The sequence below is a fragment of the Ambystoma mexicanum genome, chromosome 10 (assembly GCF_040938575.1).
Source record: "Ambystoma mexicanum isolate Mex_15411 chromosome 10, UKY_AmexF1_1, whole genome shotgun sequence".
Taxonomy (NCBI): domain Eukaryota; kingdom Metazoa; phylum Chordata; class Amphibia; order Caudata; family Ambystomatidae; genus Ambystoma; species Ambystoma mexicanum.
The window spans coordinates 247,597,944-247,625,135 of record NC_090932.1 but is presented as its reverse complement, the minus strand read 5'-3'; the positions used below and the strand labels follow the sequence as shown (position 1 = coordinate 247,625,135).

General features: G+C 42.9%; 1 long non-coding RNA gene across 1 annotated transcript; it reads right to left on the bottom strand.

Moving 5' to 3' along the window:
* On the bottom strand, nt 1-25,473 carry LOC138491321 (uncharacterized). Its single transcript, XR_011275988.1, has 5 exons — nt 25,383-25,473; nt 25,170-25,261; nt 24,955-25,055; nt 22,355-22,459; nt 1-3,423 (listed from the first exon to the last, which is right to left on the bottom strand). It is a non-coding gene; the product is annotated as an uncharacterized lncRNA (long non-coding RNA).
* Between the last annotated feature and the right edge of the window lie 1,719 nt (nt 25,474-27,192).

Genomic DNA, 27,192 nt, shown 5'->3' with positions numbered 1-27,192 from the left:
CAAATGCACATTTCATATTTGTCCCCATCATTAAGCTGTCAACACTTCAATAACAGTCTGTTTACAAATCCCTGTCCTTCAAATTAGGTTTTTCATTTGGGTGCAATTTCTCTTCTTTTGTAATTCTTCTTCCACTGCAATAATATGTTAATTTTTTTTGTCCTCGTCTTAATTAGCTTATCGGGAATATGCTTAGTACCTACGGCATCAAAGTGCCTTTATTCGTTTTTGGGGGGGCTCAATGGTCTACTAAATGTTCACACATTTGTAATACATAGATTTACCTAAAGCACTTGGAAGACAACAAAGAAGCAATGGTAATTTCTTGCCCTTGGACAAAAGAGAACGCACAGAAATAGGAGCTCTGGCAACAGTCTCTATAGGGGGATATCTTGCTGAGATGAATAGAAATTGGAAGTAGGAACTAGACCGCTATAGGTGGACTGAGTGAATGTACTGCAAACTAGGCCACTGTTTTCATCTTTAGCCAATTGCAGCCCTCGATATTGACAAAAGGACAGAGCTCCTGGAAAGAAGGTTTAATTGGCCACGTTGTATCAGAAGAATACACACTTACTTTAAGAATTACAGTCACTACATCACAAGGACAAGGAGAAAGGACTGCTAGATCTTGTCTGCCAAGATTTCATCTGCCATAAAACGGACACAAGTGAATAAAGAACATGTTGTACATCACCGATTTCACAGGATGATCACAGGCATTGCCCAACACAAGTACAGAATGGTTCTACAGTAGCAAGAAAAACATTGAAAAAGTAACGTGTACACAAGAGTAGACTACAAAATGTCCTTCTAATGGAGAATCTGATTTAATTCCAAACTTTTAAATCAGGTGTTTATATTATTGGACAATAGAAAAGCAAAAACAATGCCATTCCACCTTCAAGAGGGTTTTAAAGTTACAGATATAGGACAACTTTTAAAAAAATGCATAGCATAATTCCTTTTGGGGGAAAGAGTAGACGGTGTCAGTATGCAGCCATTTTGGTCAAATAGTTATTAATCTGGCTACTGCCCATGCTTCTGATTTCTAGTGGACTGTAGGGTATTCTTTACTTCTAGGAGCATGTACCAATGTGCAGAAATATGTTTCTCTGATCTTGTTTGATAAAGCATGGGAAATTATCTCAGTATTTTTATATGGGACGCTTTGGCTAGGAAAATACCAGACTTCGGCCCTGATCACGAGTTTGGCGGTAACCCTTAAATGAGGCGGTAATGCTATTACCGCCGCATTTAAGAGTCCGCCAAATCACGGCCTTGGTGGATTTCCCACTAGCTCTTGGCTGGGGCAAATCGGCCGCAATTTTGCTGATTTTCGGCATTACTACCGCCAGCGGGAAAATCGCTGGCGGTAATAGCACGGAAATTCCCCATTGGGCCCAATGGGGAATTCCCAAATGGGCCCAATGGGGAATGGGAACTTACCATTCTGCTAAACCCGTGATCCGGCACATAGCGCCGGGGGATTTGGCGGTAACGCTAATAGCCTCAGCGGTAATACCACCGGGGTTAGCGCCCAACTTGTGATGAGGCCCTTAGTATTAACTTAGCACACTATATTTTACAGAAGTTATATTGGATCACCAACTAACCAACAAATCAGGCTCTTTATTGGATATGCAAAATTTACCAGGCCACACTATAAATGAACCAGCACATGTACTACTTTTTTATGTCCCTCTTTACCCATTCCCTCCACAACATAAGTTTCTCTTTTCTTTTAGCAATGTTATTTATACATCAGCATTAGGTAGGAGACACACAGTTATCGATGGCCTCTGCAGTCACATAAAAGTCCTTAGTACGCCTGCAAAATATATCTCTTTGCATGAGAAACAAAATGCATTGGAAACAGATGCGTTTTTGTGTCTCCTGTTTATATTTTATCATAATTTAGCACCTCCCAAATCAGACCAGGGCTTGTCCCAATCACCTATTTTATTCATCTTTATTGTTTTTAACTAATACCAAGCCCAGAGAGAGGATTCAGCTTGCATGGGAAATGCCTTTGGTCAAAACCATTTTTCACCCACTTTCAGCTGCTTGCTCGGGCTGTGCAGGCTTGAGCCTGCTTTCACCAGTGAAACCCTTCTCTTTCTTCACCGTGACCTCTGTACAGCCCTATTCTCTAGGCCCTGATGACATGTTCAACATTTTGCCTCCTGACATCCTCTCTGCATTCCTGTTTAAACAAAGAGTTTTTACAAAATGCATTCTGTTGTTGGACATGCACACCTCAGTTCAGCTTCTGCTTTCAAATTTTCTGCATTCATTTCTAAACCCACATCATTGTGCGAATGGTGCGTTTTCACCCACAGCCTGCAGTGTGGACTGTGGCCTAAGCAACCCCATTCTAATTACTAATAGTTTTGTTTGTTAAGGTTAATGGGTAGTAGATTAGTATTAGTGAGGTTAATCTTTAGTCCCTACACTTCCCTACACTGTACATTGCTAAACCCCAATTGACCCCTATTTTGGATTGGGGTGGTTCTGATCAGTGCCTCAAATCAGCCCCAAATCACAACTGGCATCCCTTTTACATTGATGCTTATTTTCGCTAGTAAGATCAGAGGTTCTGTTGAAATTAGTGCACAGTTAAGATTCATGCACTAACTAGCCCTACATGTATCACCCCTTATTCCTGTATGGACTGGAATAAACAAGGGCCTCTACAGAAACTTGAATCCCAAATATACCCCACCAACCCATGTGATCCTCTGCACACAAGGTGATAATGTGTTAAAACATATGCTTTTTTAAGTTGCAATTAGTAAAATTTGTCTAACTAATCGACCATTCACCATTTTTCATGGCATTAAACCTGTGGATTTTTCATTTTGTACATCTGTTTCTCACATAATGTATTTCTTTTTTTAACTCTTTTTACCAAGCTTAACAACTCAAAAATGAATCATTAATTCATATTTAAAACATCTGGTCTGTTAAACATTGCAGCAACCAAGTCTTTTAAAAATAGTCCATACAGTCAATAAATGCCAAGGGAAAAATGGCAATTTATGGCCATAGCTTCGCATACATTGCAACCAGCGTTCATACCTAGAAATAAAATGCAAAATTTGTTCATAGATCAAAGATAGACAGATGTTAAAGAAATGGGAAGAATGTAGGAGAACTCCTTCAGACCGGCAGTGGCTTATCCATCACAAGACCCAACACTAGTCCCGACAGTTTTGCAAAATGCACCAGAATGCCGGATAGGCTTGCGCCCACGGCACAAATATTCTCACAACATGGATGCATGTTTCCATCCCCTACATCTTGGTCACTCCTTTACACTCGCCAGTTTCTCCATCTTCTCCCCTCTTTTCCAGTCCGGTGGACTCCAGTCGCGTGGTCTACTCCAAGGGCCTCCTCCCTCGACTCCCGGTTTCAGAGGCACTGGTGAAGGAAACAAGTTAGCAATCTAAATCAGAAGAGAAACAGACAGGTTAAGTACCAAGTAAAATACTCATTTTAGCAACTACCTGTAATTAAAATATGTGCAAAAAACAACATACAAATACAAAATCTACAACCACATTTCTCTTTGCCACCACCTGGAAACAAATATGTGTGTTATACAACATCTCAGAGCAGGATTTTATACAACATACTTTCCAACTTTAATGCACACCTACTTACCTGCTATTAAAATGCTAGTTTGCGCGTGGGTGTGGCCAAGCACCCTAGCAGATGGCCGCCTAACTTCTGAGCTCCCATCCTGGCATTAATACCATAAATCTTACGTATGGCAATTCGTACTTTTTTAAACAAAAATAACTTACAAACCTGGCCTAAGTCATGGGTGAAAGTTTGTGAGGCTCGGAGCGTGCCTGTGCTCACTGTGTGTGAAGTCCCAAGAAGCTGCGTAGATAAGGAGGTGCGGCCCATAAATCACCGGAGGTCGCACTAACAAGAAGCCAACACGTCTCATCAGCTGTTCGGCGAGCGCAGCCGAAACACTCCGAAGTCGTTGGGAAGCACGTTTGCTTCACGACACGGTTGAAATCCCTTACGCAAGTAACACCCAAATAGATATATAATTTCACAGCACAAACGCATGATATATTATTCAAATAAATGACTTCATGAATGAAGATATATTTATTCTAAGGCCGGAGAAGGAGTATAATAAATGTATACCGAATAAATATACATTCATATCAATAGTGAAAACATTATATTCCAACCCCAAAACTGCAGTTTTTGTGAATGGACATATATCCTCCTCTTTCTCCATTAGTAGAGGAACCGGCCAAGGATGCCCTTCTCTTTATCCTGGCTATAGAACCATTCCTAGAAGCAATTAGACAAAATGAAAATATCATTGGAATCTAACACGACCACATCCATGTAAAAACAGCCCCTTATGCAGATGATGTTTTAGTTATATTACAACCCACAAACTCTTGCCTAGATCATTTACTTATCACCATCTCACACTTTTCCTTAGCATCCAACTAGAAATGTTACCATTAAACATACATTGTACTAGATGCCATTGCTCCAACCTAGGTATGAAATGGTGCCCCACTGGGATTACGTATTTAGGTATCATAATAACCTCCTCAATTAAGGATACCATAAAACAAAATACCACAAACATCCTTAATAAAGTCAAAGATCTCACTAACTCATGGTCTCCTTTGTTTTTGTCATGGTGGGGAAGATTGGAATCTATAAAAATGTCAATTACTCCAATTGTCTTTTATTTAATATACATGCATGTCATGGCCACCGACCCAGGGCCAACACTTTCATCCTCTAAAGGGTCCAAATGGACCCTGTCCTGGCGCCTTTGGCGCCAGGCTCATAAGAAAGTGTGCTCTGCACACTTTGATTCCAGGGCACGTGCACTCAGGCCGGGCTTGGCCGTAGAAGACATTGGCAGGCACATGCAGAAGACTATGGGTGTGGTGAGGTGGGGCAACAAAGCAGGGCTAAAGGGGAGTGGCTTGAGCCAGGCTATTTAAGCCAGCCCCACCCGCATGAAGAGGCTTTGCATTAATCTGCCCTGGGCAGCGTAACGCTCACTGCCGACTGCACCTCTTACCTGCTTCCAGCTCTGCATGCTGGGCCTGGACTTCATCTGTTACGTGCGCAGTTTACCTGAATCCAGCCATATCATTCCTCACAGTGCCGTGCGCACCTTGCCTGAATCTAGCCATACCATTGCTCAAAGCACAGCGCGCATCTCATCTAAATCCAGGCATACCATCGCTCCCAACGCTGCGCGCACCTTACCTGAATCCAGCCATACCATCGCTCACAGCACCGCACACATCTCATCTGCATCCAGCCATACCATCGCGTGCACCTTACCTGAATCCAGCCATACCATCGCTCACAGCACTGCGTGCATCTCATCTGAATCCAGCCATACCATCGCTCTCAACGAAGTGTGCACCTTACCTGTTCCTGCAAATCCATCGCCTGCAGCTCGTCTCATCCTCATCTGTCCGAGCGCGCCTATGCGGGAGTCTTCTTCTCGTCCAGGATCTTCAGGGATCTTCCATCTACCAGCCGCTGACAGGTTTTCGGACTGCTGCTCTTCACCAATTGACGCCTGATTAACCCTGCAAGAGAAAAGGAACGCACAAGGTTAGAAACTGCATAAACACTTAACGCTTGGCTGCGCAATACCTAAGCCTTTAGTTTTTACCTAAAAAACAAACTTACCCACCAGTGGGGCCACTCTTTCACCCTTCTGGCACCGTACATGGCTCGTTCCCAACATCGCGACTCTGCAGGGCCATCTTCACATCTGTTGGGAAAAGGAAAGAAATTATTAGAATTACGAGCCAGAACCGTTGGAAAAGACATTGCAAAAACTTACGAACAATAATCATTATTACGAACACTTACCCTCAAAAAGGGGATTGGTCACAGCCAGTCTGGGCCATCACGTATACGGACCAGTGAAGCAACTAGGTCTATCTACAGCGCCCCTGCAGAAGAGAAGCAGGACGGAGAGCTCATCTTTACTAAACAACAGCTGAGAGTTTATGGGGAAACAAATGCTTCTCTCATTTTGGCAAGAGGAGTTTGAGGGGGATTGCAATCCAACCACCGCATTTTCACTGCTTCTCACCTTCTCACAAGGGCTTTGCCAGTGACCAGAGCAGTCCATCCTACAGCAGCTGGGGGTAGAACTGGATCCTGGGTAGCCAAATCCAGCAAGGGCCCCAACCGTGCCCCAATGCCTTCCCGGGATCAGGTGAGCATAAGAATGCACCCCATTTACCTACATGCTACATTCTTTAAATCTTTGGACACATGCATTCTTAAGTTCCTTTGGTGAAAGAAGAAACACAGAATTTTAGCTTATAAACTTAAAACCCCTAGGATAGATGGAGGAGTTGGTCTCCCGGATTTAAAAAAAATATCACGTAGCATTTATTTTACGCCAAGCTCGACTATGGTTTGTACCCACTTTGTTGAACCCACCAAATTGGCTTATTTTTGAGAGAGTGATGGTTTGCCCTAACATCCTAGTGGATTGCCCATATGTGGGAGGTATTAACCCACTTATGCTCTGCCCTGTGGCATCCCTGTGTTCTGATGGTGCCAGAATAATCAAAATGGCTGCAAAACCCTTGTGCGTGCCAAAACCTTTGAAAATCGTACTGTATAACACGAAAAGATGGCTTCCAAATCCATCATGCATGTTGTCAGTGGTGGAACTGAGATCTCAGTCCTCAAACATGGCACTGGGCTTCACAACAAGTGATAATGGAGCCCAGAGGGAGAGCAGTTGTTCATCCCTATTCAGTTAAATGAAGGGAAGGACTCTGTTCTCACCCGAGTGTGTGTGAACAACGGTAAGAGCTTCATCAGCAAGGCCATGTCCCACAAACTCCCAAAAGATCCAGCCATTCCCACATTTAAATTGTTAGACAAATGGGAAATGGACCTGGAAACACCCACTTTCAAACATCTCCTGCCTAGCAGGTGTATGCTCATGATTTCCATAGGCAACAAGAGCATAGCCCATAATTGTTGGGTCGTGCGAGATGTCCCTGCTGCATTTTATTTAGGCAGTGACATTCTCAATCGCTTTGTCATTAGTTTGGACCTAATAAACTTCAAAGCTTGGTCCTGATTAGCGGGTAATCCCATGGACTTTGATGACCCAGAGAAAGCATTTCGGTCAGCAAAACTGCTGCAATATGCAGTTGAAATTGGAGAGGAAGTCACCATCCCAGAACGGACCTGACAATTCTCACTGGAAGTAAAACTTAAAAGAGGACAGAAACTGAAAATCCTGAAGCATATGTCCATCTGAATGCTCATTTCCAACAACAAGAGTTGGGGGTAAACCCAACACCACTAGTCAACATAGAACACAACACCATTCCACTAGAGGTGGATAACAGCGACCTAAAGAGTATCACTCTGGCCGCAGGCACCATTATTTGAATGGCGGTTGATGACCGACATTTTTCCATAGATTTAGGTAATGAACTGTTAGGACCAATCCCCAAGGACTGTTTTGACAGTGATAGCCACGATGACACAACACCAGACCGTATTTTCACCCGGCATGGGGGGAATTTCCTGGTGTACACTTCCTGCCCTTATGGTAAGGAAGATGTGACCTGTGACTTCAGGAGGGGTGAGGTGATCTTCCAAGTCCACGAGGACTGCCTTCCCCACTTGAAGCCACGAGTCGAAATCAGCACTTTGACCAGGGACTGCTGAGATAGCCAAACCAAACCGGAAGTCTTTCCAGGCTTCAGGCAGATGGTTGAAGAGAGAGTTAACTTAGCTGATGCCTGTGAGACTCTGGAGAAAAAGCAAAAATTTAAACAAGTTTTCTTAGATTTTCAAGATCTATTTGCGATGGACTCATATGACTGTGGTCGCACCGACAACCACATAACAACAACTCCGACGGACCCTGGCATGACTCCAGTGTTTGTGAAGCAATATCGCTTGCCTCTCACATCAATGGAGTCCCTTACTGAAATAATTAAGAACCTTGAGTCCCGTGGGATAATTCGTCCAGTCCACAGCACCTTCAATAATCCGGTGCTGGGGATTTTGAAACCAAACGGCCAGTGGAGACTCTGTGCCGACCTAAGGGAGCTCAACAAATGGGTCCATACTTCCCGATGGCCTCTTACCTACATTGACCACGGGCTGGCCCAGATCCAGGGGTCAAAGGTATTCACTGACATTGACTTGACCAATGGGTACTGGACTGTACCTGTCAGTAGGGAGGACCAATACAAGCTGGCCTTTACCTTTGGCGGGCAGCAGTACACGTGGACCCGGACTCCCTTCGGATACATCAACTCCGGCAATGAATTTAACATTTTTCTACATAAGGCCATGCCCGACCTGGGTGAAAGGGGTAACCTGGCCTATGTAGATGATGTTCTAGTCAAAAACTCAACTGTGGAGGAACACATAGCGGAGATCCGTTATGTCCTGACACAGTTGAGGGCTGCCGGAGCAAAACTCTCAGTTCAAAAGGCACAGTGGTGCAGAACCCATGTCCATTTCTTGGGGCATGAAATAACTCCTCAGGGTCTCTCTCCCCAGGAAAAGAAAGTGGAAGCACTCCAGAAAATAAAAGACCCCACAACTCTGCGGGAACTAAGGAGCCTCCTTGGACTAACTAATTACAGTAGAAAGTTCATTGAGGAGTACGCAGAGATAACAAGACCCCTGATCCATCTTTTGAAGGGGGGGTCAAGTGGGAGTGGGGTCCAGAACAAGCCGAGCCAGTAAGACAACTCACAAGAAGCCTCTCACAAGCACCGTGCCTAGCTTACCCTGTCAAAAACAAGGAGTTCTTCTTGGAGACAGGGTTCTCAAATACATGCTTGACTGCAGTATTATATCAAAAGCATGACAAGGTCAATAAAGTAATCTCTTATGCGAGTAAAATTTTATCCTCTGTGGAGGAAAAATTCAACGATTGTGAGAAGGCACTCCTGGCAACAGTGTGGGCATTGAAGAATTACCGCCCGTTTATCCAGGGGGAACACATCATAGTGGAGACTCCACACCAACCTTTGCAATATCTTCAGAGTGACAGAATCCGGGTCGGAAATGTGAGTAATTCCCGAATTACTTCCTGGATTCTGTCAATGCAAGGCTTTCCTGTGGAGGTCAGATATGGCCAAAACAAAAAGAGTCCCCTCGCGCAAGGTCTGGCTGACTTGCATGATTGTGCCAGAGAAAACTGTCTCGAGGACGAAAGTCTTAAAATCAAGGACAACATGGAGGCATACCTGAATTCCCCACACAAAGTCTATGAAGAAGACCAGTCTGAGGGAATGCCCACTGTCTATGTGGATGGGTGCTGCTACCATGTTGACAACACCGGGGAAAAGGAACTTGTGGCCGGCTTAGGGAATGCATGGGTGAATGATGCTCCAGAACCCTCCACGGGGTACAAAATGGATCCCCGAAGTAGTCAAGTGGCAGAGTTGATGGCTGTGCATCAAGCCATCCTCACTGATGTACAACACCAACTCCACAAACTGGTCATAATCACAGATTCAGATTATATACGGAACGGGTTTGTGGAGCACTTAGTTAACTGGAAAACCAGAGGCATGCTATGTGCTAATAACAAACCATTGAAACATTGGAAACTAATCCAAAATATTGATAATCTGGTCACCTCGAATGGGATGACCATCTACTGGAAAAAGATCAAGGGTCATTCTAAAGTAGAGGGACCAGACAAAACTGGAAATGACCTAGCTGATCAGCTGGCCAAAACCGGAGCCATCCAATGGGATATACTTGAAATGGAGTCCCTGTTAGGGGAAATCCAGGTCACTGCTATCACTAGGTCCCAGACAAATTCTCACAATGAACTCTCAACTGCACAATGAAGTAAGGAGACCCCAGATGCTGATTTGACTACGGCTCAAAAAGGGGATCCAATAATTGGTAAGTTTCATCAACACATTGAGGACCCTGAGCCCTTTCCCCTGACGGATACCAATTACATTGGGAAAGAGGACCTCAGAGTGTTGATGAAATGTCCAAAAATGTTCTGAATCCAAGACGGTTTGTTGGTAAGGAGATCCATAGCTGGCCATGACCAGTGGGTGGTCTCCACCTCATTCCGAAGCCTGATGCTAAGACACGCCCATTCTGCGGCCACAGCCTGTCATCGGGGGTTTCAAACGATACTAGAAATCTTGTGAGGGGTTGCATACTGGCCACACATGGGGCAGGACCTCGCCCAATACTTGAAGGGGTGTCTTGTGTGTGCACAATTCCAGCCAACATCACTCACACACCGTGCTCCCCTCCTAAAGAGGGGGATGGCACTGCCTTGGTCAGATATACAAGTTGATTTTATCGGTCCCGTGATTCGCTGCTCTATGGTGGAACAAGTACATGTTGACCGTGACATGCTTGTTCATTAAATGGGTGGAATGTCTCCTGGCCCCAAATTAAAAGGCAGAAACAGCAGCTGCCCTGATGATCAATCACATCTTCTAGAGTTTTGGACTACCCCAAAGGATTGAGTCAGACCGAGGTAGCCACTTCACTAGCGAAGTGATGACAAAGATGTGGGAGATACTTGGGGTCAAAAGGAAACTACACATTGCCTACCGGCTAGCCTCTAGTGGTGGAGTTCAGAGATACAACAAGACCATTGTGAGCATATTAAAAACGTTTGTGGCAGATTCTGGGCCAAGTTGGGACATTTGATTGCCTCTTGTCCTGATGCCCATCAGATCTACCCCTTCTTCTGCAACAAAAATGTTGCCGTTTGAGCTGATGACTGGACGCAGGATGGTGCTTCCCCAGCATCTGCTCTACAGAACCCAAGAGCAGACCTTGATAAATGCCTCCACAACTCATGAGTATGTTGAGAATCTGAGAAAACACCTTCAACATGCTTTTGCCTATGCTCAGCGGAATCTAGAAAGATCTGCAGACAGTATGAAGACCGACTATGACCTTAAGACAACTAAAAAAGAATACCAAGTAGGAGGCCAGGTCTACTTCTACAATTTCCAAAGGAACCAGGCCAAACAGCGCAAATTTCTTCCTAGCTGGCAGGGTCCTTTTGAAATTGTAGACAGAATCTCACCAGTCGCCTACAAAATCAATATCCCCAAAGGCAGTTTGGCAGAAGGGGAAGATAAGTGGGTCCACATCAACCAGCTAAAGTGTTGCCATCCTAGGCATACTCTGTGGCAACCAGAGGAGCCATCTGGAAACCCAGAGGGGGACATTCCGGATCCCTAGAAAATTCCAACTGTAAAACCATTCCACTTGTTAAAATCAGTAGTAATTACAGGTGGGAAAGATTGTCAATTGTTTGTCAAATGTATGCATCTTCCCCACTACATGAATAGTGGTGGGGAAATGTCTGTAACCTTGCTCTGTCCTGTCATCATAGCACTGGAACCAAGGATTCTAAGCACCAAGGAGGACCACTCATGGACTGGGAGGAAAGACCCTAGGGGCCCGGAGTATCGCTCCATACTCCCATCCGGAACCGGTGAGGAGAACCTATCGATCCAGCACTGATGGGAGAAGCAGACGAATGTTCCCACTTGGACAAAAAAGAAAGAATGAACATCCCAATCTCCCCACTTCCCCTTGACGGACGGTAAAATTCAAGTCGTGAGGGGGGGCTTTGTGGGATGTCTTAACCCACTTATGCTCTGTCCTGCGGCATCCCTGTGTTCTGATGGTGCCAGAATTATCAAAACCCTTGTGCGTGCCAAAACCTTTGAAAATCGCGCTGTGTAACACAAAAAGATGGCTGCCAAGTCTACCATGCATGTTGTCAGTGGTGGAACGGAGATCTCACCCCTGAAACATGGCACTGGGCTTCACAACAAGTGAAAATGGAGCCCAGAGGGAAAAGCAGTGCTTTGCTGAAAGAAATCCGACCTCTTGCTTTTAAATCCTTGTTCTTGGTTGCTGAAACTGCAGAATGCCGGTACAAAACACCCGCAAAACATCCAATATTCTTGCTGGGTGTTACAAGTCACTTAGTTCAAGAAATCATTATGAACATACAATGTCCTGAAAAGCTGAATTTGTCATCAAAACATTCACAGCAAAAATGTGCCTGCCTGTGAAATCTGTCAAAATCGGGGCACAGTACCAGCGGCCACCTGTATGACAGCTGTCAGTAGCTTGCATGATAGAATTTAAACTTGTACAACTAAAATTTAATGTCTGAAAACTAAGTGACCTGTTATTGAGAGTAACCTAGGTTGTAACTATTTAATCCCATTGTTTAGAAGCTGGAATAAGTGTTCTAGCTGCTTGTTTTGAAATTGCAAGTTTGTTTGAAACCAAGAAACAAATGTGACGGAATGACATTGAATTTAAGCCTGCCTAAAAGCAATCAAACCAGTCCAACAGCTTCCCCCACGGAGGCCAGGCATCTCCCTTCTGCTTCACTCCACCAGGAAATCACACCTCTGTGATAATTAGATTAAGGGAGGAGAATTTGGGGCTGCAGGGGAAGGGCACAATGGACATCCTCTGGCTGAAAGGAAATGCGAAGTGTGAAGAGTCATAAATGGCTGGGCCCAGAAGGAACTGGAAGGAGACTGCTTCTGAGCTGCCAGGAGAAGATGGAGGTGGAGACAAACCCCAATTTGTTGCTTAACAAAGGCCAAAAGCACATGTTTAAAAGACTGATAATTTACTGTGTAAAATTGTTAAAAATATACAAACAACAGATTTGTGAATCTAATTTTTGGCGGCATGTCAAAAGAGGCGCCAGAACTCGGTGAGATGTTCGGGAAGTAACTGCGGAAAATATGGTTTTACACCAAATGTATTTATGCCAAAAGCATGAAACTTCATATACTTATGCCCATATTCAATTCACACATTTGTACACATTTTCTGATAAACTGGATATTGTGTTCTGGACATAAAGGGCAAAATTCAGTCAAAAGCAGACACAAGATCATACAGCGACAAGGTTTGGAGGAGTATCTGCTACACAAAATATGTAAACTGTACATATGATTGTTATAGAGATTGCACACATGTAAATATGTATTGTACTAAAAGTAGATTTTGTGTCCAAGGGACAAGGGGTGGACTCTAGGCCTTGTAAAACCACATCATCATGATGACACACTGTTTTTCTCCTCCTATCAAGGGAGAGAGGAGACTCTGGCCTATCACCTGCTTAAGGGGCACACTTAGGATAAACCAGCACAAAACCCCTTTATCGTAAGCATAAATAGAGACAGCTCAGGACTTGGGAAACACAACAGATTCACCCACTAACCGATTGCTGGTGGAGCACCCTTATAGAGAACCATCCATCTTCCTTGCTGCAGATTCCAGAAACTTGGCAAGCAGAAAGGCTCATTGCATAGCTGAACCATTTCAGCTAGGCGTTAAGATTCCAGAACCCACCCCATAAACCTAAGGGAAACAAAAGAAACAGACGGGCTGTGCTATAACTGCTTTCCTACTAAAAGAATTATCATCAGAACCAAAAGATCCAATCCAGTGGTGCTGTGCTGTGACCAGAGCCATTTCAGACCCGATCCAGTCCTGTGCCATGCTGTGAACAGACCCAGTCCAGTCCGGTATGCCCAGCAGTCCGTCCCAGAACCAGAATCCCTGACCAGAATCCCTGACCAGAAAACCTGACGGACCAGAATCCTGATGGTTCCGTGCAAAAACATATCTTGTGAGTATCTATAGATAGGACTGTGTCACTAACATATGTACTGTCCATAGTTAATCCCTATCTTAAATCCATCCTCTCTTGTATTCAGAAATGGTAGTGTTAGGAATATTTTTGAATTGTCTGAGCTTTTCTTTTCTTCTCCCCTTTGTTTTCTAAAATCATAAATCATTAGTGTGGTGAATTAATAAATTGACTCCCAGAAAGAAAGTGAGTATTCACCACGTGAAGGGTCCCTGGCCAGGACTGTGGAGATTCATGTGTGGCATTCTCTTTTTCTATAGTCATAATCTAGTATAAGAAATCCCATTTGTCTTTTAAAAGCGCATTCCTGTTTTCCCCTTTCTTACGCCTATCTGAAAAAAACAACCTCCACTAAAACGTCCATAACTTTCTCAAATGTTATGCTCGAAACAAAATTTCAACTTATGCTAGTAGCTAACATCCTCAGCTTTAAATAGAACCAAATCTATATAGTTCTCCCACAATCGCGATTACCGCACGCTGAAAAGTTTGCCGCAAAATTTGTTTTAGTAAATTCTGAAACATGTAAAACAGTTTATGATTGCTTCCGACCTCAGTTTTAAGATTTCACATTGCTTCTTAGTATTAAATCAATGCTAGTGTTTGTCTGCAACTATCTAAAGTGGCTCACATAAGAATTTAAACAATTTCAGCAATTTAACCCATATTTAGTGTTTTACCCATTCCATTCTCAAGATAACTTTGAAACTATTTTGACAGCTTGCCAATCAATTCCGTTTTTCCCTTGTGTGTGCTGGGGGGAAATTGGGATTGATATATTGTTTGAATTTTGCCATTCCTGAAACCTGTTCTCTCCTCCTATCTCTTTACATGGCCTGTTGGGGGGGTTGAGGGGTGTGCAGGGGGAAATAGTAACCACACTGCTATCTGTTCTGGACACACACACAAAAGTATTATTTCTGTGCTGAATTGTTTTGCTCACTATTGCTCCTTGTGCATTAAAGAGATTGCTTAGTGTTACATCACCCCATTGGTGATTATTGTATACACATAAACATAGTGTGATTAAAATTGTGAATACATAAATAAATATTTTAACTTTGCAAAGCAGCCTGATTCCTGGTTCAGTGTGACGGGCGGGGGTTCCAAGAGAGGTTCAGAATAAAATAACTTTTAGACACAACTAAATAATGATTTCAGTAGTGCATTACACGCTAGGCGTTGGCTTAGGTGAAGTGCCGGATTGAAATCACTTACAGATACAACAAAAGATCCAATAGATTTATTATCAGTAACAGCATTAACACTACCATTACCAATATTAGAGCACATCAATTACCACATATCTCTAAAATGTCACAATTTGTATACGCTTATATTTGGACAAATTCACTAATTAATATCAACAAAAAAGCTAAATGCTGGAAGCCATGGTTCTCTTATGGCATTACATTTGTGGGACAACTTTTTATTGAGGGAATACCTTTCACCTTGAATGAAATGGTTATTAACTATCATATCCCCAGGACTTTCATGCACCAATACGTGAATTTGGTTGATGTGATTGTGGGTCCGTATGATTTATTAGTACATTGTGATAATACGCATCAAGATAACAAAATGCAACGTTTACTCAATCAATATTCTAATGCATCAATGTTTTACAAAATACTTTCACACAGCGAGCCTAGTGGACAAAACGCGCGACGACCTCTTTGTGGCCGACATACTCCGCATCACTCACCTAGTTTGATCTGTGGAAAGCCTGTTTAGAAGAACCTGGAAAGAAAGACTTTTCAAAAGACATCTTTTTTTATCAAGACATCTTTTGATAAAATTACAGGCTTGCCTGAATACAAATCAATAAAAAAAAAAAAAAAAAAAATACTTATTTCTGTGCCAGATAGCATGGCTCCATGGAAAAGCTAAATGGATTGGAAACGAGATTGATGTATTCTTAACTGAAATGGCCTCAGATTTGGAAAGACATTTCTAAGATAATTGTATCAGCAAGCCTACTTCAAACTCTATACTTCTTTCACCACAGGGCCTTTATAACTCCATCAATCCTATTCAAGGGGGGGTCTCTCAAAATATGAATATATTTGGAGCTGCTTATGTATGATAGGATCTTTGAGACATCTAATATTTGACTGTATTCATGTAAAAACATTTTGGGAAGCTTTATGGAATGTGTTAAAATCTATTTTTCACTTACGACAAGAACTTTGCCTTTCATTTTTGTACCTAGGAAGCACAGTCATTAAGCAAGCTAATTGCAAAAAGAATGGATTTTTATTTTATCTCATTATTGCTATAGCTATTCAGACTATTACCTCGAAATGGAAAGACCTTAAACAATTGCATTGTAAAATATGGTGGAATTCTATTTGCAATATTCATAGAATAGAGAAATGTAATGCTTCATCACCATTTTTTACTGAACAAACATGAATTGAAATGGAGGCTGTTCACTGAATATTTAGAACATACAGTGCTTAGCTCTTAATCTGAAATAGTAAGTTAACAATATCCCTTCCCTCCCCCTTGTTTCTGTCCATCCCGTTTGTCTTCTTTGTCCTGTTTGTACTTCATGTTCTTAACTTTCACAATATATATTGTTTACATCTATTAGTTTATCTTGAAAATAATGCATACATGTTTCATTTGTGCATTAAGATTTATCTTGTTTAGTTCTGCATGCTAGGCCTTTACTCTATAACCAATCCATACCAGAAAAGCTTGCTTTCACTATGAGATATTTTTTATTGACTTGATCTCCATATGTTTGAATTTAGCCTTGTATGCCAAAGTATTTAACAATAAAATATTTAAACAAGAAAATGCTAGCTTGCAGGAACTACTTACTTTATTATTATTTTTTTAGCCTTCATTTTGATGGAACAGCTACACTTTTCCTTCCTTACTGGTTTCTCCGTCCTGTAACAGCCTTTAAAACTCATGTTTCTGGTGCAATGGTTTTATCTGATTCAGGTGGAAAAATAAATCCACAGCCAGATCTCTTTCCGTCACAATGATCCTGTAGACTACAGGAGAAACCTTGTCCGCAATGTTGTATAGGCCATGCCAGTATGCTAGAAATGTTGCAATCTTATCTTTACCTTTTGAAAAATTGAATTTGAACACTTGGCCGCTCACTCCATATTCCCTCACAGATGTTTTCTTGTCGTAGTATGATTTGCCACTCTCAGCTGCTCTTTCCAGATTCCACTATGCATATACATACTGCAAGTGTTTTCATAGCTATTCCACACATTCATGGATTGTGGATGCATTTATTAGGACTTGTTCATTAGTCCTGTACAATAAATGCTGTGAGAAAACCATTTTCCTGCCTGTCATAATTTCATGCAGGCTCAGGCTTGTAGAATTTGATGGCGTTGACCTAATGGCCATAAGGACCAAAGGAAGTCGCAAATCCCAACTGGACCCTTCTTCGACCACACATCGTTTCAAAATAACAATGATTGATCTTTTGCAACAATCCACACCATCAGAAGAAGATAGCCAATAGGAAATATGCAGTTTACTTTTCACTTCCAAGATTTTCCCCATCTTAGTCATCACTGCACTTGTAAAATTGCTTCCACAGTCTGATTCTATCCTTTAAGGTAAGCCAAATCTGGAAAATATATGATTTACTGACAAGGTAGTTGCTGTTTGCACACTGCAGTCAGATCCTGGAATGTACTCCAACCATTTGGACATTAGACAGGTGACTGTCAGCATGTATCTCTTTCCCTGTGCTGATCTTTCGACTGGGCCAATGAAACCTATTTGCATATCTGACCAGGGTAGTGTCAGACCTCTACTCATGAGTGGTGCTCTGTGTGTCGAGGAGGCAGGCTGAAACTGTGCACACACCAAAAATCTAGAGCATACAACTCTACATCTTTGGACATGTGCAGCCAATAAGCATATTATTTCAATATGTCCATTGTTTTCTGTGAACCTCTATGTCCTGCTGTTATTGCACGATGGGCAATAACTGGTGTTTTCAGAAGTACTGATATTTTTCTCCACTGAATGATCATGTCATTCTCTGAAACAGGCTTATCAATGAGCTGAATCAGTTTTCCATGTTTTATTGGCTTCTTGTTATATGTGATCATTCCTCTTAACTGCAATGCCGCCAAGTATTCTACAAAACTGTTCTGGGCAGAATCAGAATCAGTAACTAAAACCATTTTTTTAAATGTATTTTCGGCGGCTGTGGATATTGCCTCATAGATGGCAGCCAATTCTACAACTTGACTTTTTTTGGAACCCAACCTCATGCTTACTATTGGGATGCAATCAGGGATTGAGTAAATAATATGCTTGCGCGCCACTCTAAAAGTAGTCCAATGTGATACTCTAGAAATTAGAATAAGGAGGGTCCTGTCTGCAGGTGCCTAACTGTGATGATGTTCACTTAGTCAGTCAAAAAAATTAAATAAATACAGAGTGGTTATGTAGCGTACTGCGCCAGTGCGAACTTACCTCATTCCAAGTATGTATATAAAAAGTAGATTTATTTGTTGTAAAACATGTTTTTCTAAGTACTTAAATGTAGTCATAATTCATCATAGGCTATTTTTAACCTATGCAACTCTTGGGATGCCATTACATTTGACCCACACATTCCTCATTAATGCCACCAATTATTTTTCAGAATCACCCCCACGTGGTATGCACATCCATCCATATACACAATTGGGAGATACTTGCACATTTCGTAATTGAAAGCCTTGTGTGGGGGTTGTTCAAATTCAGCCAGATTTGTTGCTAATTCTGTTTCATTTGTAGCATTCACAGCTGCAGAGTCAAGTAGGTCTGCTAGCCCTTGAGCAACCAGGCTCTATGTGTTCTGTCCATATGTCACTTCCACTGGGAATACCTACAATGCCAATGTCCATGATGTGATTCTTGACTGAGCTAAATTCCCTGATCTGATTCTTTTACTCTTCAAAAATTGCACAGGCTGATGATTTGTTTCAACAATTACCCCCTCCCCTTGAATAATGGGGCAGAAGTATTATAAAGCCCACACATTTGTCAATAGTGCCTTTTCACAATTGCTACATTTTGTTTCTACCTGTGATAATTCTTTATTCGCATTTGCAATGTTTTTTTATTTGAATCATGTTTTTGATTTTAGACTGCTGACATACACTGATCTTTGAACCATATTTCTACAAAGACATCTTTTTTCTTCTTTGGATAAGCTAAGCATGGGGCATTTATCAGACAGTTTTTCAACTTGGCTTCTGCCTCACATTGTTTCTTTCCCCATTTCCAGGGTACACCCTGCTTCAGTAATTTAGTCGATGGTTGTGTGATTCCTGCATAATCTTCAATACATTTCCTGTTGCAACCTGTCCTCTTTAACAAACTCTTCAGGCCCTTCAGAATTGTGGGATGGTTTAATTTCTGGGCAGCTTCAACCTTTTTCTTTTGTGGGTTTAACCCTTGCTCTGTCACTTCCTGTCCCCAGAAATGTACCCTTCTTCTACACCACTACCCTTTCTCTAATGACACCTTTGCTCCAGCCTTTTGCAACTGGCTGAGCACATGTATAATTTCAATGATGTGGCTTTTCATATCTACATTTTTTATCAGGACATCATCCACATAGATCACAGTTACCCTCTTGGCTGCATCTGGGTGTGCTTTGCTCAGAAATATCCAATACTCACTCCCACTATTGATATACCCAAGGGGAGTATGAGTCCATGCATACTGTAGTCGACTAAACAAAAAGGCAAACAGATTTTGTATGTCTTTGGCTCGGGGTATGCACAAATATCCCGTGGTAAGATCTAAAGTGGTAAAGGCCCTTGTACCTGTGCAAGGCCTTGGTCAATGAATGGGAGTGGCCATCTTCAAACTGGCACCCTCTTATTTAGTTATCTCAAGTCTGCACCCAACCACCATTGGCCTTTGGGCTTTAGCACACCTAATATAAGGTTGTTTGAGGTACTGTGGATAGGTCTAATAATTCCTCTGGCTCTAAATGTTTTATTATTTCTGCTAGGGACTCCAAACAGGCCATGGGTAGCCTATATTGTTGCACAAATACAGGCTCCCTACCGCCTCCCTCTTGCAGTGTTGCAACATGCAAATCAGTTAGCCCACAATCATAGGCATCTTTGGCAAATACCTCTTTTAAATCCATGAATATTTTCCTCAACTGGTCTCTCTCTTCTTCATTAGTGCAAGTATATGCAGCTTGAATCTGTTCCTGTATCATTTTAGAGAATTCTGGGAAATCTTCAAAAGGAAGGACTTCTGCGCTTTCTTCTAGTTGCATGGCAGGGTCTCTTTGGAGAGATGCCACCCTCAAATATCTTGGCACATCCACCTCCATTTCAACCTGCTGTTTTCTTTTTCATATTCACCCACGTAAAATTGGATGCAATCATCCTGATGACAACAAACAACATCCTTTTATTCTTGATGGTGTACAGACTGAATCCTGAAAATCCCCTTTGGTTTAAAATCTAAGGACTCAGGCAATTCATCCTGTGAAGTGACATAGCTTTTAGGGATGTTTCCAATCCCTGGGTTACTTATATCTGCAGAGTAGTGTGATTCCTGCACTGCCATCTCTAATGCTGTACCTTCTTCCAAGTGAATCTCTTGGCACCCCTTGTCATTCACCAGTATTCGAATGGGGCCATCCACAATTTCTACTAATGGTGTATATTCACATTCTAGCCCCTGCTGTCTCATGGACTCATTGAGACTTACAAATGCATCAGGCCCTTTCATTTGTTGTCCCTTTCTGTACCTTAATGCTATTGTGAATTGTCTTGTGAACACAGAAATCATAATATCATTCTTTACTTGTAGCTCAATTGGATACAGCATCATTTGCACACAATGATAAGCTTGTCTTTTGTTCTCAAATTCAGGTGCTGCTCCACCGAATCTAGACCAAACCTTTTGATTAAGGAAATCTAAACCAATTAAGATTCTTCTGTGAATGATGTAATTTCCCAAATATAATTTGGCTTTGGTCCCACTTACAATAGATATATTGGCCTCATCACGAGTCTGGCGGTAACCCTTAAATGCGGCGGTAGCGCTGTTACTACCGCATTTAAGGGTCTGTCAGATCATGGCCTTGGCGGCCTGAGCTGGGTGGAAATCTGCAGCAAATTTTCTGATTTAGGGCGCTATTACCGCCGCCGGGAAATCCGCCAGCGGTTATAGTGCAAATTTTCCCCATTGGGCCCAATGGGGAATGAGGAATTCCCGAATGAGCCAAATGGGGAATGGGCACTAACCATTCCACCAAACCCGTGATCCAGCGCTAATAGCGCTGGGGTGTTTGGCAGCAGGGCTAATAGCGCCGGCGGTAATAGCGCCGGCGGTAATAGCACCGCCGTTACCGCCCAACTCGTGATGAGGCCCATTGTGTTGAATGCTTTTGGACCCTATTGTGATTCTCAACATGCATATTCCCATAATTCTCTGTTCAAAATCAGGGCCACCTAGACGACAAATGTGTTGATTTTCTATTTTAAAACTTGGTATCTCTGTCAAGCATTTGTTTGAACACATTCTCATTAATGAAACTTCTTTCCTGCTCTAGGTACAGTATTGCTTCAATCATTTTTAGATGCCTATTCACATGGACAGGAATCCAGTCCTGACCTTCTTTCATGACTATTTCTGTAATTGTTGAAATATATTTTTCCTGATCTGACTCTGTAGCTATATTTTGTTCACAGCTTTTCTCACTTAGATAAAAATGCAGTGTTTTCATCTATCTATGTTTGCCACTTTCTTTTGGGGTCCAAGTAAATCTCTAAAGATTGTTTTTCTTTTTCTCCTTGTATTTCACCCTTGCACATGAGAATGACAGTGACACTAGGTGCATAGCCATTCTGAAGGTACACTTCTAGTGCACTCTCTGTTCTAGCAATGGTGTGGCATTCTTTTGCACTGCTACTCTGGCTCATTACTTTTTTTGGTTTCAGGGTTTATTTGGTCAAACACCACAACAACCCATGTATCACATCAATGTGGGGTGACAATCTCTGAAGCAAAATTGTTCCTAACAGGAATGGGATTTCGTCAATGGGTGTGACCACCACCTCATGTCTCATTCTATGCTTCGCTACTCTGATGTCCACTTCAGTGGCACCTTCCACTGGTATTTCTTATCCATTGAAATGATACATGTGGCCTTGAATCTATCTCAATTTCAGCATGTCTTGACTTCATTTATGCTGTCCAATAATTTCCTTGACATCACAGTTGCCTACGTGCCTGTGCCCACCATTACAAAGATATTACATTTCTCTTCAATTGTAACAGGGGCATAATACATGTCCTCACATTCTTCAAGTATGCAAAGGAAGTGTGAATTGTTGCTAATTTCACATCTTATATATACTTGCCTGGATTCTTGCTAAGCAAAGGGACATATGAAATTACATTTTACCCCCTCTTTTGCCCGTGTCTTTTTCAATTTATATGTTTATTTTTCTGTGCTGAGGATTCATTTGGATCTTTCCCCCCTTCTATCTCGGGACCACCAGTGTTCTCAATCATTCCTCTTCTGAATTTTTCCCATCAACTGTTCTCTTTCTCTTAGCGCCACTCTAGAGTACACTTGTTTTATGTCCTCATTAGCACTGTGTGGCAGAACATCTGCATCTTGTGTGTGAAACGTACCTGTTTCTTGTACTGCACCTGTTATTTCTGCCTCATGGAACATCAGTATCTCGAAATACTCCTCTGGGGATTCATTCGCATTTGACCTTTGCACCATTTTCATTTCTGTAAAGATATTATCACTGTTAGAATCACGAGGCACTGCAACCCATTAATTTGATATCCAATTTTCATCTATAATTTCATTACTGTCATGTTGCATGTTGTTTGTAAATTGTCTTCTGATCCTTTGCTCTTTGGGTTCTTCCTGTGCATTTCTCTTTTCCCCTTCACACACACATGAATGGTTTGGTTCAACTCTAAATTAAACCACACTCCCTTCTTAACATTAACATTTGTAAGTAAACCACAGAATCCTTACTGTGTTTTGACACCTTTGTGTGTCCGAGTCCCCTTTCCAATTCACCAATTTATTCTCACAGGAATCAATTTATTGGCCATAGTAAGTCACTTGTCTTTATTGTTTAAGTCTAGTGTTAGTCCAGACTTTAACATCATAAAGTGGGGTAGGGATGTGTTTTTGTGGGGAGAGTTGGAGTAGGAACAGAAGGTTCACTTCTGTGAGGTTGACCATGTTATTTGCTGGGTCATGGAGGAGAATGCTGTGGCTATTGTGATTGTGGGGTTAGGTGCCAGATATCCGCAGCCTCAGCAGTTTTTTCCACACACATTAAGAGGAAAGGAAGCAGGGCTGACAAAAGAAGGCATGTCACTGCCACAGGGGATTGAGGTAGAGAGGGTATGGTTGACAAAGGAGTGTTTGTTGGTTCTGCCACAGGGGGGGAAGCAGAGGAGTATGCAGGGCTGCACAATGAGGATCGTCACTGTCACATGAGGAGGAAGCAACAGAGAAAGAGATGGAGAAGGAGGGACCTGCAGAGTAAACTAAGCAAATAATCTTTGTCAGATGTTTTGTGGTGTTTCTCAAGGGTCAGCATGTCTCCAATGCTTTTTAACATCCACATTCAGCTGCTAATTCGCCTAATTCATACCCATGGTTTTCGTTGCTATTCCTATGCCGAAGACACTCAGACTTTGGTCCATTTGGATCATGACCAGGGGTCCGTGGGTTCTCAGCTGCAGGAGTGTCTGTCGGCAGTGGATAACTGGATTTGTGCAAATTGGCTGAAGCTGAATGGGGACAAGACCAACATGTTGGTGGTTGACTCTTCCTCCACTTCTGTAGCATGGTCTGATTCCTTTTGGCCCCCACACTAGGTGAACTTCGTACTCCGGTGTAGGTGGTCAGGAATTTGGGGATCTTGCTGGCCTTTGATCTGTCTATGTTGCCTCAAATCAGCGTGGTCTTTAAGGCCGGTCACTTACTGCTGAGAGTGCTGAGCAAAGTTTTGCCCTTCTTGCCGGAGTCTCTGCGACCTCGGGTGGTGGCCTCTATTGTCACCAGTCGGATCGACTATTGTAATGCTCTTTATCCTGTGCTGCCCATTGGCTTGATCCATCGGCTGCAACTGCTGCAAAACTTTGCAGCTAGGGTGGCTACTGCCTCCCCATATGGAGCACATATAAGTCTAGTGCTCTCTGTGGCACATAGGGTTAAGTTCAAGGCTCTGTGCCTGGTGCATCATGCTTTTTCTAGGCAGGATCCGGAATTCCTGCAGAACAAATGCGTACCTTACATTCCAGGCAGGCTTCTCCGCTCCTGTGAGGCCAATTTAGTGGTCATCCCTAAAATCCGCCTGGCTCGTGTTGGCGGGTGCGCCTTCTCCTACTCAGCAAGTAGACTGTGGAACGGGCTTCCCACATGTCTCAGACACTTGGATATGGGTAACAGGAGGGACAGCCCTAATTGTGAGAGGACTATGGGCTAAAATAGAATTAAAACAAAGGGTGGGCATCCTGCCACATACAATCGAGTATTTACAAACATTTATGCAAATATTTCTCATTTTGTCATGTTTTATCTTGACAGGGATATCTCTGTGTCTTCTATTAACATCATGAAACGTAGAAGAACACTATACTGGATTGAGTTCACACAGCTTTTAATATTTAACTAGTGAATCTGTTTTTTCTTTCCGAACACATTTTGTTGTGAACAGTGCATATGATAGTGCATCAACATAAATATATATATATATACACAAACAACAGATTGAAATATGGGTACTTAATACACATATCTAGGTATCATCCGTGTTTTTAACAAAATCATACAAATCATTACATACATCACATAAAATGTAAGAGCTATGTTTGTTCTGGAAAGTGCTGGATGTTACACTCCTTTCTATAGACCTCTATAAGGTCAAATATGCCAGGCGGAAGGGGGACCTAACCATAGGTCAATGTCTAGAGGTGAATCAAAAACCATTGTTCTTTAAAGGGGTCTGCTATAACACTTGGAGAGTGGCGTCCACTGACGTTTCGGCTGGTTGGTAGAATAGCCTTCTTCTTGGGCCAAGACAAGGTCTCCCTATAGGAGGAACATATGAATTAACTCAATTAGTAGAGGCCTCTTCTGAAGTGCAGCTGTGTGCCACAGTGTAAAAATATGAAAACCAAAACGAAGGTTAAAAACCGTAAACTGAGAAACTAGAGTTTATTCTTTTTTCTCAAGTCCACGCCAGTAATTCACTGACCTTAGTTGGATTGCTCTATGAGGCTCCCTCTGATGAAACAAGCTGCAAGGCTCTAATGGTGCCTTCCATGGGGCTCCCAACATGGAGGCTAACATGGTGTTCTGGGAGAGAGAAGAGTAGAAATCAGCATTCTTTCTTATGTCCCTCAGAGTTATTACTGCCAGATTGCCATGATGTGAGACTATCACTGTGTCAGATATAGAGCTGGCATTTACCTGATCATCCTACGTGAAAGGCGTGTTCTCATACGAAGGAGGTCTGGGACGTTGGCATCTACTTGCACTGAGTCGTCGTATACGGCGGCTCCCTGGGGAAGGGAAACAGCCGTATTATTGCTCAAGTAGTAATTGTAAATGGAAACGTGAGTGCATGAAGTTGGGGGCCCAACCGGTAGGGTCGGGTGGATTACGGTGCCCTGTGGTGCCTACCTGGAGTGGGGGCCAGCAGATCAATATGTATTCAGCGCCTTTGAATGGCAGCTGTGGCATGCTAGGTTGCACAGCCGCACGGGAGCTCGAGGTTTCCCGAGCTGTTTATTTTAACAATTGCACACGCGTAGGAGAGCAGTGTCTCTATGCGGCGCACATGCGGCTGGGTTCGGGCATCCTGTAGCCCATGACTACCCTCGTCTTGTGCTGTCTCTGAAATGCTTAGAGACAGAAGAGCAGCAGGGGCTGGGGCAGGTACCCGTTAGTTGCACAAAAAGACACTAAACAAGCGGTGTAACAATTAGTCGCCACTGGTAAAAAGTGTCTGTTAGTGTATCACAATGGCTACAGGTGCTGGCAATCGAACAGGAAGGAAGGCTAATGTCTCATGGCTGTACTGGTAATGAATGTTGATAGGGCAAAAAGAGGCGCCAATGATGACTGTAGTCAGTAATCAATGAGCAAATTATTGTATGCCTCAGTTGCTGAATGGGTTGACAATGGAAAGGAGCCAGGCATGGATATCTCATGCAGATGCTGGCAAATAATGTATGCAGGGGACATACCCTCAGCGTCTAGTATGCTGGCCTTTGGCAAGATAATGCAATTGTACCTCAAACTTGCTACAGGTTTTGGCAGTGGGAGAGGGCAAAAAAAGAACCAAGTGTCTTGTGGATATATGTCAGATGCTTGGATAATCATCTACAATTTAGAAGGGCGTTGAAGACCTTTTTGTTTTTTGTTTTAGGGTCATGGTTAGGGCCAGTGTGTCTTCTTTTCCTCGCGCCAAGATATCTTCGGGCAATAGTGCGCGTTATAAGATTGCATAGCATAACATAACCTGTTTTGGTATGTTCTGGGGTGGTATTTGTGGACTAGGCAGCATGAAGTGACTTTATGCAAGAGGGGACATCATAGTTGCAGATAAACTCAAGTTAAATTCCTTAATCAAACATCTAGTTGTAAAGGAGGAGATGGGAATGCAATAGGGAGCTGTGCTGCACCCTGTAGTTGGACTGGACCATGATGCAGGAAGTGGTGGTGCAGTAAACAAGGCTGTTCTCCATCAAATCCCTTGTCAAGTTTTATGCAGGACAGGGGAAATTCCAACCCCGGACAGTAACCATTGCTTCATGAGTCTAGAACTACTTTAGTTTGCCATGGGGAAATACCGTGAAGGGGGAAGAAGCACTGTGCAATGAACCTATGAAAGATGGCAGTCAGGCGGGGTATAAACATCACAGGTTGTTTTGGGAGCCACATCAATGCACAAGTCATTGGGGGTCAGTACGTGTTTGGAGGTAGCCATGCCGCTATAAGCAGCATGGCTACCCCCTTACTGGGTACCTGGGTCCGGGTTCCCGGAATGGGGAAGTACCGGGCAATTCCATACTTGGAGGGCCTGGTATTTCCCCATTCAGGGAACCCGATATCGGTCCTTCCCCATTCCCATTTGAGCCCCTATAGGGCTCAATGGGAATGGGGACGGTGCTAACAACGGGCCCGTTGTTAGCACCCTGGTCTGCTCACGGGACCCGCTAAGGGTGACTGGTAAAACCAGGCGCCCTTACCGGGTCCCGCAAGCAAACCGTGAAATAAGCGGTAGGGGTTAATGGGGCTGGCAGCCCCGTTAACGCCCTACCGCCACACTTGTAATGACCCCCATTTTCTGACCAGCCAAAATTTGAGCGTTTCAGGTGCCAGTGACCCCTCTTGCACAGTACTCTCCAGCCGTTTGGAAAGCATTGAGGTAGAGTCTGATGTTCCTCACAATAAGACACACTGTTTATGGCCAGGAATGTCAACACAA